The following is a 13,249-nucleotide window of genomic DNA, read 5'->3' as shown; positions in this document are numbered from 1 at the left end:
TTTTACTTCACAAAAGTCAACAGATGGAAGAGTTGAGGAAATTTGGATGTTTAAACACAATAAGTAAAGTGGCCGCTTAAACCAGCCAATGACAGGTCATAAGCCCTGTAAATGTCTATACTTCCATATTCTCTTCTCAAAAATGTTTTCCCTCTCTGTTGCAACAAATTTAGAATAAATTGATTAATTATATTATGCTCTATTATTCCTTTATGGCAACCAACAATGAACTCAAATTCTGGGAAACATAATATTGCATACCCTTTGTCCGTGTCCAAGCTGACAAAGGAAACAGACCTGTTTGAAAAATGAAAGCAGAGCCCTGGACGAGCGTTTTCGGCTTTACTGCAACTCGTAGGGTAGTAGTCGGAGCGTTTGCCGACCGTGCTTGAGGTCCCAAGTTCGATTCCTGGCAGGATCAACAGAAAATATTTATTCTTAACGTTCACTGCAATGTTTCAGTCCCTGGAATAGCACCTGAAGTGTAAGATTGATCACCTTACCTTCATGTAACCGATGATGAAATATGCTGCATTTGATGCGCCAATGCAGTGCCCTATGCACCACATGGTGCGGATAGGGAAATGATGAGATACCTTACACAACCTTAATGAAAATAATTAGTGACTTTATTTTTTGGTTTGACACCTTTTAATAATTGAGAATGTCAGAAGAATAAGTATATTTCAACGATATGGGATCAAACAAACAGATCTTGCACTGGTTCATTTTGTACTTACACATTCAGAGATTGTGACAGCAAATCTGAAATAAGGATTTAAAATTTATATGCATTTTGATTTGATATTTAAACCTTACAGCTTCAATTATAATTTGAGCAAAAAATGTTCTTGCATGTATGATTCATTATGTTATCAGTATACAGACATATAATTACAGTATTAACTAACCATTAGAGCGACATCTTGTCCCAAGCATTGAAATACAATAGACTTTCGCACATAATTGGTTCCTGAAAATGTGTGCGAATGTTGAATGTTCGAAAGTCGAGGGATGTAAAAAATATGTATTTTTTAATTAAGTTAATGAGGTGTTTAAGTGCTTTCAGGAGATTCTTTATAAATTTTTCAAGAGTTAGTTAAATACTTCCATATTTTTTGTTTTCTTAATAAAGAGTTCTATATAATAACATGCTGTATTTAATTTTCAAAATAGATAAGGCTTCATTCATATTTTTTACTGTCAAAGACAATTTTATCAACTTTTTCCTTACATTAACTGTGTATTTCATTTAGCAGTTGTTGCAATTAAGCAGTCATTTGACAGAGGTTCTGAGTGATATTCAATTTACTCGTTAACATCTTCATTGTTGAAGTCCTATACTATATCATCTGTGATAGTTTCCAGAGTTTCTTCAAAATTCATCATTTGCGGGCATAATTGTTTACAGGAACCTTTCATTTTTTACTTTTTTATTTCAGCCCACAAGTATCCAATATTGCTTATTGCGTTCCATATATTATAATTCTACTGAAATTGTCTTAATGTAGGCACACCTTCCCTGTCAGTTTCCTTAATGACCTGATTCATTATTTTCCTCATAACATATTATCTTAACATAGTTATCACTAGTTAACCGAGGGAGCACCTGCATGGAAGCGAAGAATGTTTGCATTATTGATAAAAATCTGTAAAAAACATAATTTATTTAAATGCCTGAAATAGTGAATTACGCAAAAGTAGAAAGTACAAAAGCCGACGGCCGACCGTATGTCTTTGGGAATACTAAACAATCAATCAATGCATCGTCTTGTCATTCAATTAGCTTCAATATGGCAATCTTTAGGAACCTTTATAGCATGATTAAGATGCATTAAATGTGTATCCCGAGTTCCCTTTGATAATGTATGTATATATATAAATTAATAATTAATATAAATTAGAAACGAATTTAGTGTTGAAATATAATCAACACCGACTGACATACTCGAACTGTGCCAGATCTAGATCGAGGAAAAAAGACCTCAAATCGATCTGACTAATATTTTGACAATATATTACGTGTTTAAATTGATTAAACTTATTAATTGCGAGTACTTACCTGTATTAACTCCGTTATTTTTGACAAAGACTAAAAATGTCCCGACAAATTAAAAAAAACTTACGAACCTCCAATTTATGAGCACAAATGGATTTGTCGTAATTTGTATAATGGCGTCTTTTGAGTTTTTACAGATGACGCAATATATTTAATTGCCAATTTAGTAGCTCATAATAAAAAATAAACATACATTTTTAAAAACGAAACATCTCGCGGGTCGCATGTTTGACGTTTGCCAGATTTACAAGGTTAGTTTATTTATGTGCTGTGCGCATGCGTGGTTTTAACGATACCTATTACGAGATTCGTTCAGGATACCAAAATGATTTTAACGAGGTAGAGAGGCCCACGAGAGTGGTTCAGAATACCACCCCTGGGCTGGTATTCCGAACGCGTTTACAGCGCGCTATAATGCGTATTTAGTACGTAAAAACGCGCTATACCGCGCTATAATTTCGTTTAGAATACCAGCCCAGGGGTGGTATTCTGAACCACTCTCGTGGGCCTCTCTACCACGTTAAAATCATTTTGGTATCCTGAACGAATCTCGTAATAGGTATCGTTAAAACCACGCATGCGCACAGCACACAAATAAACTAACCTTGTAAATCTGGCAAACGTCAAACATGCGACCCGCGAGATGTTTCGTTTTTAAAAATGTATGTTTATTTTTTATTGTGAGCTACTAAATTGGCAATTAAATATATTGCGTCATCTGTAAAAACTCAAAAGACGCCATTATACAAATTACGACAAATCCATTTGTGCTCATAAATTGGAGATTCGTAAGTTTTTTTTAATTTGTCGGGACATTTTTAGTCTTTGTCAAAAATAACGGAGTTAATACAGGTAAGTACTCGCAATTAATAAATTTAATCAATTTAAACACGTAATATATTGTCAAAATATTAGTCAGATCGATTTGAGGTCTTTTTTCTTCGATCTAGATCTGGCACAGTTCGAGTATGTCAGTCGGTGTTGATTATATTTCAACACTAAATTCGTTTCTAATTTATATTAATTATTAATTTATATATATACATACATTATCAAAGGGAACTCGGGATACACATTTAATGCATCTTAATCATGCTATAAAGGTTCCTAAAGATTGCCATATTGAAGCTAATTGAATGACAAGACGATGCATTGATTGATTGTTTAGTATTCCCAAAGACAAACGGTCGGCCGTCGGCTTTTGTACTTTCTACTTTTGCGTAATTCACTATTTCAGGCATTCAAATAAATTATGTTTTTTACAGATTTTTATCAATAATGCAAACATTCTTCGCTTCCATGCAGGTGCTCCCTCGGTTAACTAGTGATAACTATGTTAAGATAATATGTTATGAGGAAAATAATGAATCAGGTCATTAAGGAAACTGACAGGGAAGGTGTGCCTACATTAAGACAATTTCAGTAGAATTATAATATATGGAACGCAATAAGCAATATTGGATACTTGTGGGCTGAAATAAAAAAGTAAAAAATGAAAGGTTCCTGTAAACAATTATGCCCGCAAATGATGAATTTTGAAGAAACTCTGGAAACTATCACAGATGATATAGTATAGGACTTCAACAATGAAGATGTTAACGAGTTAATTGAATATCACTCAGAACCTCTGTCAAATGACTGCTTAATTGCAACAACTGGTAAATGAAATACACAGTTAATGTAAGGAAAAAGTTGATAAAATTGTCTTTGACACTAAAAAATATGAATGAAGCCTTATCTATTTTGAAAATTAAATACAGCATGTTATTATATAGAACTCTTTATCAAGAAAACAAAAAATATGGAAGTATTTAACTAACTCTTGAAAAATTTATAAAGAATCACCTGAAAGCACTTAAAACACCTCATTAACTTAATTAAAAAATACATATTTTTTACATCCCTCGACTTTCGAACATTCAACATTCGCACACATTTTCAGGAACCAATTATGTGCAAAAGTCTACTGTATTTCAATGCTTGGGACAAGATGTCGCTCTAATGGTTAGTAATACTGTAATTATATGTCTGTATACTGATAACATAATGAATCATTACATGCAAGAACATTTTTTGCTCAAATTATAATTGAAGCTGTAAGGTTTAAATATCAAATCAAAATGCATATAAATTTTAAATCCTTATTTCAGATTTGCTGTCACAATCTCTGAATGTGTAAGTACAAAATGAACCAGTGCAAGATCTGTTTGTTTGATCCCATATCGTTGAAATATACTTATTCTTCTGACATTCTCAATTATTAAAAGGTGTCAAACCAAAAAATAAAGTCACTAATTATTTTCATTAAGGTTGTGTAAGGTATCTCATCATTTCCCTATCCGCACCATGTGGTGCATAGGGCACTGCATTGGCGCATCAAATGCAGCATATTTCATCATCGGTTACATGAAGGTAAGGTGATCACTCTTACACTTCAGGTGCTATTCCAGGGACTCAAACATTGCAGTGAACGTTAAGAATAAATATTTTCTGTTGATCCTGCCAGGAATCGAACTTGGGACCTCAAGCACGGTCGGCAAACGCTCCGACTACTACCCTACGAGGCAGACATATCTCTACCCAATTTCCTTTTCCAGAATTTACATAAGAGTTGCCGTAAAGCCGAAAACGCTCGTCCAGGGCTCTGCTTTCATTTTTCAAACAGGTCTGTTTCCTTTGTCAGCTTGGACACGGACAAAGGGTATGCAATATTATGTTTCCCAGAATTTGAGTTCATTGTTGGTTGCCATAAAGGAATAATAGAGCATAATATATTTAATCAATTTATTCTAAATTTGTTGCAACAGAGAGGGAAAACATTTTTGAGAAGAGAATATGGAAGTATAGGCATTTACAGGGCTTATGACCTGTCATTGGCTGGTTTAAGCGGCCACTTTACTTATTGTGTTTAAACATCCAAATTTCCTCAACTCTTCCATCTGTTGACTTTTGTGAAGTAAAAGAGCTGAAACCTTTATCATGTGGGTGAGATTCATCCATCCAGCAACAAATTTAGATTGGAATAACTCCCTAGGTAGGAAATCCAGCCAGTCCGCAAAATTTGGACATACTCAAAACATTGTTGAATTTATTTTCACTATGGTACCATATCCATAAAGTCTGTATTTTTTTTTTTTAAATGTTATGTTGAATTTGCATATTAACATTTAAGATTGTTTTTATTTTATTTTTTATGGCTTACAAATAATGAACAATACAATAAATTGGTATAATATCACAATTTGTTATGTTTAGAAATTTTTCATGAATTAAATGTGAATACAACATGCACAAATAATTAATAAAGTAAAAAAAAAACTTTTTTTTAATCGACTAAATTTAATTTTTGTAACTTTTTATAATTTTTATGTGTATTTAACATTTTATTCGGACTTTAATATTGTTATTTTAATTTCACTAGATTTTTTCCCCTATGCTTATTATTATGGCATAACACGGCAACAGCCTAAAAAAAATCAGTACATTAATATGTAAACTGTGAATCAATTGAGTTAAATCGGGTTGTGATCCTATGACTATCGTCATGGACTCACGGCTCAAAGGTTAGAATCCCATTCCATCCCAACTTGATTCCTATTTTCTAATAGAGAGTTATTTACAACTCGTCGAAAATGGCCCTCAAAATTAAATGTTTAAGTAAATCATAAGAACACAAATCTCTTTAAAAAAAATATAAAGTGAATTTTCATACCGTAGAATAAATAAATGCAGGTAATCATCATCATCATTTCAATTCCGCACCTAATTGCATAGGGCACTGCATTGGTACACCAATCGCAGCGTATCTTGATCTTTTTGTTACTTAAAGAAAAAATGATCAATCGTACGCTTGGGGTGCCAGTCAAGGGACTATGAAATATTGTACTGTAAAATCACCTTTTAAAATAAATATTTCATGTCTACCATGTCAGGAACTGAACCTGAGACCTCTTGCATGATAAGCAAACGCGTTGAGAGGATGTGAGAATACATTTTCTTGTAACAAAAGGTAATATAAATAAAAATAATTTCAAATGTACTGTTTTCGTAAAACTAACTAACTAAAACTAAAGTAAATACAATTCTTGGCCAGAGCCCTTATTTCTCCCGGTGAAAGTGATCACATTAAGGTTCCTTATATTTAGAATATGTGTTTAAATATTTATGTGTGAGATACGACTATATTTTAATTACGTGTGAAAAGGAAACTAAAACACCAAAATATTTTTTCAATAACAGTACTTGCACTGTAGTTTATAAGTTTTTAGGTATAAAATAATTTTAAAAAACTACAAAAAACTAACTAGAATTTAGCTAATGCTCTACATTTGTGAGAAAAGGTTTGAGTGTTTGATGTAGTTGCTGTAGACTCATTTCTGTAGTCCGCTTTTCTGCTCTGCCACATATTTACTCCCATTTTCTCAGATGATCATAAAGGTGTTAAAAATTGACACCAAATTGCAACATTTGATATTTCCTCTTTGCTAAAAATAAAAAAACAAAAAATTATATAATTTACAATACATTTTTAATTACATTTATTACAAAATGACATACTAAAATAAGCACTTAAAATAGTAAAATATATCTTATTTAGGTTAGTTGGAAGTTATTCATCAGGTATTGCAATAAACCTGCCAATATACATATTTTTGTATATTGTACTAAAGTTCATCGGTACACGCAAAAGTCAAACACCTTAATTATTCGGCATATTGTTAAACCTTTTAAAAAGAAAACTTTGAAGGCTATATTTTGTGATTTATATGTTTTATTTCTCAGAGCAAATTATTATGCAGTAAAGGTAATATTTTTAAAGTTGTCTGTAGGTATTGTGATTATGATATTGCAATTCAAATATGTGTAAGCTGATTAATTCTAAATATTCAAAATGATATAAGCAGTGTCATATGTAATGGTATAACTTTGTATTTTCCATATGGTGACAAATTTCCTTTTGTTAGGACATGCCAACGTGAGCTGTAGAGAAAATATTTAATATAATATGAATTTTAAACTAATACAAGATATTTTAATAGTACTTACTTTATTTTTAAAAAATTCTTATGTACTTTGGCTCTTAATCTGTTTGGTAATAAAAAAACATTTGAAAAAATAACAAATTGGGTATTATTTAAAGCAAATCTAATAAATAGTTTAATATAGAAATAAATTATGATTGATATTTAAATATACAAATGTATAATAACTGTGTAGGTAGTGATATTTCATTGTTTTTACAACATCTTTAATACCCAGACTGGTATCTTAACTATAAAAATATATATATTACAATTTATATAATAATAACTGAAGTATTGTATCCTTTTTTATTTAGATTTATCTTTATAATAAAGATATCAGTCATAAAGGTGTAGCGACGAATCTTGCTACTGATTATTTCAGATTTGTGAATTTAAGTACCACTTATCTTTCATTTTTTAGTAAATTACAATTTAAAATGAGAATTTTCAAGAGTGCAAAAAAAACTTGAATTACTTAATAAACAACGTGTCCCACCTCCAAGCAGATGACGAATATATCCTATAGTTTGATATCCATATATTCCATTACAGCATAAATTTAAAGAGCCAATCGATACCATCCCTTTGAAGATACCCCTTTACTGGTTTAATATAATCTGAAAAAATACACTTCTAAAGGTTAAATTATTTACAGATGTTCTAAAAGAGAATGAGATTTTTTTTAGAAGATAATATTATTAAAAGTCTAGACATTTATAGAGCTTACTATTTACTACTATTATTATTAATATTGATAATATTTGTTTTAGTACAAAGGTATATTTTAACACCACTATTCATAACATAAATTATATTATATTACAATAACCTTAATAATATTGTATCCTTTTTATAACACATGCTGTGAGCTATTATAAAGGGTGATGGGTTTAGCAAAATTAAATATCTTATGTGTATGCATGTCCAATTGTCTTTCATTGTTTTTTAATAAACATTTGTAATTTTTCATGTCTCTGAGGGAGTTTGTCGTTACAAGATTCTCTTCCTTTTTTAACATATTATTTTCTGGATATTATGTATACCTGTGTTATATTTCTAAATATCTAATTTTACCTTTTTATTTTCATTATTTCTATATTTGTGAATTAAGATGTTCTATTTTGTAATGTACATATATATGAATAAATAAAATTGAAATACCACCACTAAACCACTAATAAAATAAATATTAATTATGAGGAAGACTAATGAACAAAGAAGACCAAGAAAGAGATGTCATGACCGAACCCAACAAATTGTTTGAGAAGGATCTCATCAGTGGTACGGGCGGTACGGCAATACTTTGTAAGGCTCCCCTCCCACTAGGCAGCCTGGCTGCGGCAGCTAATACTACATATGACGGCTTATTAGATACCGCACACTAGGCAGCCAAGAATTCCTGGCTGCGGCAGCCATTAGAACGCGTTTGACGTGCACGGCAGCCAACTGGCTGCCTGCAGCCAGAACGAGACAAAGCAAATGTATGTGACTGCCTCAGTCTCCGCGCACTTGTTGTAACAGCCAGAAGTATTTTATGAAACGAATTTGCAATGACTTTCGATACAGAAGATCTATAAAATAATTTTGAAATGAACCCTTTCAAGTAAAGGATGAATTCAATATCTTCTTTTTGGTTTGCGTTTCTTACGAGATAAAATGTAAACAAAAACATCTTCCACATCCATTTTATTTGGACTGGCCGTCAGGCTGGCTGCGCAAAATTTTGACTGCGGCAGCCGGGCTGCCTAGTGGGCGGGAAGCCTAATTATCAAAAAAAAATTAAAGGCGAACATAAAAGCTGTTAATATATTACTTGCGATTTTAACCAAACAAAAATACCGCTGAAACGATAAGTATTTACATACATGATAATTATTTACATTACGAATATCAACAATTAAAACTAACAGTTCGCAGTAGCGGTATTGCAGTACCACTTGCGGATATGGTAATACTTCAAATGTTGGAAAAATCAGCACACATGCATGAGATTTTGTATGACTGCAAACGCATGTGTGTTGTATATCCTCTGGCTGTCCCCGGGAAAACGGCTTGGTGGTTTGTTTATTTTTTACTAACACTAGCTTATTCTTAACCTTTTACAATTTATAAATATTATAATGATTAACAACTTGAGAAAAAACTCGTAAGGTAGGTTTAAACCGTACACAATATATAAGTTTGATTAAAATACCGAATTAGATAAACATACCTTCAAATGATGATTCCTGTTGTCGCGCAAGATGTACATTTAGGGACGCTGTGGTTCGTATGCAAGTTTCTATAGAGTACAGTAGGTATTTCACAGAGGTTCTATAAAAATAAACAAAAGCCCTAAGGACATGTAGATCCGGGGCATACTTATCATTTACAAAAGTAGTTGAACTGTCACAGTATGTTTGTTTATGTTTTGCATTGTTGCAATATAAAAAGTACAGTTTGACGTGTAGAAAAAATAAATACCCCACATGGCAGACGTTATAAATTTTCATCAGGATAGCAAAAGCGTTATATTTTGTAATAGGTATATTCATCTCGTCAGTGACGCATGCGCACGAGTATTTTTTCTCATTTTCGACACTCACGCTCTTGCGGGTAGATATCGAACTATGAAACGTCAATTATAAAACCGTCTAAATAACGAGAAATAACGATTGAGGTTTGGTAAATTCAACATAATTAAGTATTTTGGGTCATTCTTAAGGTCACAATAATGTTTCTATTGAAAATCATTACTTTTGGTTTTATGTGTTCGAATTCATTTACGTAATTTGACATGTAATCATCAGAATTGCCATATGGAAAACCAAGTTTAACCGCGTTCAAAAAATAAAAATCCCTAAATTACACCACGTTATATTCTCGTCCGAAAGTCGAGATCATCTCGTGGGTGTCGAGAGTGATCAGAATACCACTGCTGGTCAGCTAAACGTCGCGCCGACCATTCAATATTCTATACAGTTTTAGCTTTATACGGGATAGTTTAGAAACTGTACAGTTTTCTTCTCGTATAAAGTGCGCTATAGACTTGCAGACGTACCTATATACTTACTAAGGAACTGCAAAATAGCTATCTATCTCCCTCTTCTTGAACACTCATAAACCACTTTTCATATCAAGAGTCACCTTAAATATTTTGTCACCCCCGTGCATGCCCGTCCAGTCAGTCGCAGGTCCAGGGTTTGAGATTGAGTTTTATTGTAAAATGGGACTATTCTGAGTCCGTAACGAATCTAGCGCTATGTCTCAGATTCTTCCTAACTATTTACGTTTCGGTGGCTTCGTGTGAAAGAAGCTTTTCAAAATTATAGTTGATTAAATCGTATTTAAGATCAACTATGAGCCAAACGCGACTATCCAATCTCTCTTATTTTGTCAATTGAAAGGGAAAAAAAAGTAAACTTTGACCATGTTATTGAATATTTTAGTAAAATAACGTCACGCAAGCTCGTTTGGTAAGTATTTGTTGTTTTATTTTGAGGGGTGCTCATTTGAAAACCGCCCGGGTGCCAACCCAAGCTACGCCGCCACTGCTACGAATATCGATAAAAATATGTGAAATGGATTTAGAAAAATTAATTGTGCTTTGAAAATCAATATGGGTATTGTGGAGAATGTTTCCATGCATACATAACTTTTAAAATAAAATCGTTTTAAAAATATCTTCTCAAAAACGCGATATGTTTGGCCTTGACAAATTATGACGTCGAGATTCCTGACGATGTTCTATTTAAATTTAAAAGCTCAAAATTTAACCGAATCGTGACGTATTAGGAGCGCGGACAAAGCAAAGAATTGTTTTCGCGGGAATTAAAAATTTTACATATTTTTTATGCTACTGATAAGTACAACTTTTTTTTTTTACTCGACAGTATTATATAGATCCTTATTAATTAAAAATTTTAAAAAAATATATATATATCCATATTGCACCAAAAATACTTATAGTTGCGTTTTGGTCAAAATTGAGAAAGTAGGTAAGTTGCGTGAAAAGGGTAGGTTTAAACAATCCATTTATAATGTTCCGGGTGAATATGCCGACAACGTCAGCATGTACTGCTTTACCTCCCGGCTTCCAGAACCAACCAGAGGTGGTATTCTGAATCTTCTCTACCCTGTAGAGTGATTAATTTGGAGATTTTTATTTTTTGCATGTGTTTACATTTTGCTTCATATATGGCCACTCTGATGGTTAAACGTAAAATAAATATGAATATGTGTAATCAAACATGATGATTTTCATTTAGAACATTATTGCGACCTTAAGCATTACCCAAAACACTTAAATAGGTTGAATTGACCTAACCATATTCGTTTTTCAAACAGTTTTATACATCATTTGACGTTTAATCACCAGTGTCATATATGAAGCAAAGTGTAGTCGCATGCAAAAAAAAAGTAGAGAAGATTCAGAATGGCACTCCAGCCTCTGGTCATGCTGATAGGAAAAGCACTCAGGCAGCTGAAAATGATCACTTTGTAAATGGAAATCTTTCACATCAGTGTTATTTCAAGTTTTCAAAATATCAGGCCATCGGTCAGGCGTTCCTGGTCTGATATGTTGTCCCAATTTAACGCCTAAATATTTTGTTTTATTTGTGTCCAATACAAATGAATTAATTAATATCTGTCAATAGCAATCGGACAACTGTAACTTAGCGGAGGAGATACGGTTGGCTGGGCCATATACTGAAAGCCTTAACTACGCACGCCTGCTTTTTAAGGCATCGGGTTCTCAACATCCTAGGCTAGTATTCAGAACGCTCTCGCGGGGGTAGAGAATGCATACCTAACATGCAATTTACGTACTAGTTTGTCTAATACTGACTATTCGTCGGCAGTTCAGGTCAGAACGACGGGACATGGAACTGTCTTACGAGGACACACAGGAGCTGGCAGTCAACATAGGCCGTGAGGCTCTTTGTGGACACCACATGAATTTTACAATTGAATAAAAATTTCTGCTACTGTTCATATAATTATAATCCTCCATATAATTTGCGAAACTTTTAGTGAAAGAGGCAATGAAAGTGGCAGTGAAATTTAATTAAAATTGCGGTGTTCTGAAATTAATTTTTATTTAACTTAATTTTTGACAAAAAAAAAAAAGACTATATGCTACAATTTGGGAGCAGACACTGAATGTTGACAATGTTAGTAAAGCGCATATTATATTATGAAAATGGTGTTGTATAAGTTATTCATAATTACAAAAAATGTTATGTATTTTATTGCAACTAAATAAACTGCAGGTATGAGTCTTTGAATAAATAAATAATATTTAAAAATTACTTACATTGCTAAGAGGTTTGAATCGAGTATAAAATGGATATTTATTTATTTTTGCACCACAACAGGCCAGGAGGCCCAATTACAGTGGTGAATTACATCACAGAACACCCAGGCTTGAGAAAAATCACATTTTTATTTTTTTGTGTTCTCACCGGGAATCGAACCCGGAACCTTTCGTGTGCGAGTCAAGCATCTTGACCAGTACACCACCATATAACAATACTTTCAGGGAATCAGATGACTCTAACATGGTGTAAAATGTGCAGACATCTATTCCCATCCTGGTCATAGACAAGTCCAAGAGATACCTGGGGACAGAGGGAACTGTCGGGGGCTACATGCATAACACAGGGGTGCCACACTTCACAGAAATGACATTATTATGTAGCTCTGTGTAAAATACAACCAGAATCCTGAAGAGTTTTCGATTCAACAGCTACTCTCAGGTAAAACTCCTGAAGAAAGAAATCTTATACTTGTATATTGTCGTTGCACTGGTTAACTGATTTTTCTTTTTCAAAATAAGTTTTGATTTCTCATTAAGATTACACAATTCAGTTTCAACAAAATATACTTAGATATTATTTTTAAATAAAGTTATGTATTTTTCGTTTTTGCTATCCATAAAAAAAAACATGTAAAAAAAATCCATTATCAAAATGTGCATTACTTCAAATTTTATTCTCCTTTATTTAAAAAAATGTTTCTTAACAAATATTGCCGGCGAAATGAAGATATGCACATGGGTGATCAGTAAAAGAGAGTATCAAAACAGTGGGTAATATTGTTATGTTTTTATATTTTGTAAATTTCTGTTTATATATAAAGTGTTCCGTATGTATTCTCATTCCATGGTTGCGCCGGTAATTTCTGT

At 32.6% G+C, this 13,249-nt stretch overlaps 2 long non-coding RNA genes across 3 annotated transcripts; one reads left to right on the top strand and one right to left on the bottom strand.

Moving 5' to 3' along the window:
- Positions 1–2,840: 2,840 nt before the first annotated feature.
- On the top strand, positions 2,841–5,427 carry LOC148285601 (uncharacterized). Of its 2 annotated transcripts, XR_015825428.1 has the most exons (4): positions 2,841–2,911; positions 3,325–3,717; positions 4,002–4,063; positions 4,210–5,427. It is a non-coding gene; the product is annotated as an uncharacterized LOC148285601 (long non-coding RNA). The 2 variants fall into 2 exon arrangements; XR_015825427.1 differs by having other exon boundaries at positions 3,325–4,063.
- A 3-nt stretch (positions 5,428–5,430) lies between these two features.
- Positions 5,431–9,973, bottom strand: LOC148285600 (uncharacterized). The gene is made up of 3 exons (XR_015825426.1): positions 9,296–9,973; positions 7,580–7,700; positions 5,431–6,543 (listed from the first exon to the last, which is right to left on the bottom strand). It is a non-coding gene; the product is annotated as an uncharacterized LOC148285600 (long non-coding RNA).
- Between the last annotated feature and the right edge of the window lie 3,276 nt (positions 9,974–13,249).

Source organism: Micrasema longulum, unplaced genomic scaffold (assembly GCF_059751315.1).
Source record: "Micrasema longulum isolate JH-2025_06_02 unplaced genomic scaffold, ASM5975131v1 h1tg000020l, whole genome shotgun sequence".
NCBI lineage: Eukaryota > Metazoa > Arthropoda > Insecta > Trichoptera > Brachycentridae > Micrasema > Micrasema longulum.
Note: the sequence above shows the minus strand (reverse complement) of the source record. Positions and strands in the feature narration are given on the sequence as shown.